Below are 221 nucleotides of genomic sequence, written 5' to 3'. Positions count from 1 at the left end.
ACAGAGCGGGCAGCCCCCTGGAGGGTACACAGCGCTGCCACCTGCTTCCCCCCAGAGGGAAACTGAGGCATGGCAGCAGGGCAGGGGAAGGGGGCTGGGGGGGAGGTGGGTTCAGGTGCGCTGCACACTCCTTCATGGAGGGCTGCCCGGCCCATGACAGGAGCCGGTGCCCTCCCTGCCCTGACCTGTGTGTGTCCCCCTTGTCCCCGTCCCCAGGCAGC

The 221-nt window shown here is 69.7% G+C and overlaps 1 protein-coding gene across 1 annotated transcript in view; it reads left to right on the top strand.

Annotated features, from left to right (window-relative positions):
• The window catches only part of DNMT3A (DNA (cytosine-5-)-methyltransferase 3 alpha), a 43,082-nt gene that overhangs the window by 34,299 nt on the left and 8,562 nt on the right, over positions 1-221 (top strand). The gene's annotated exons all lie outside the window — the stretch shown is intronic.

This window comes from Chaetura pelagica, unplaced genomic scaffold (assembly GCF_000747805.2).
Source record: "Chaetura pelagica isolate M959 unplaced genomic scaffold, ChaPel_1.0 scaffold107, whole genome shotgun sequence".
NCBI lineage: Eukaryota > Metazoa > Chordata > Aves > Apodiformes > Apodidae > Chaetura > Chaetura pelagica.
Note: the sequence above shows the minus strand (reverse complement) of the source record. Positions and strands in the feature narration are given on the sequence as shown.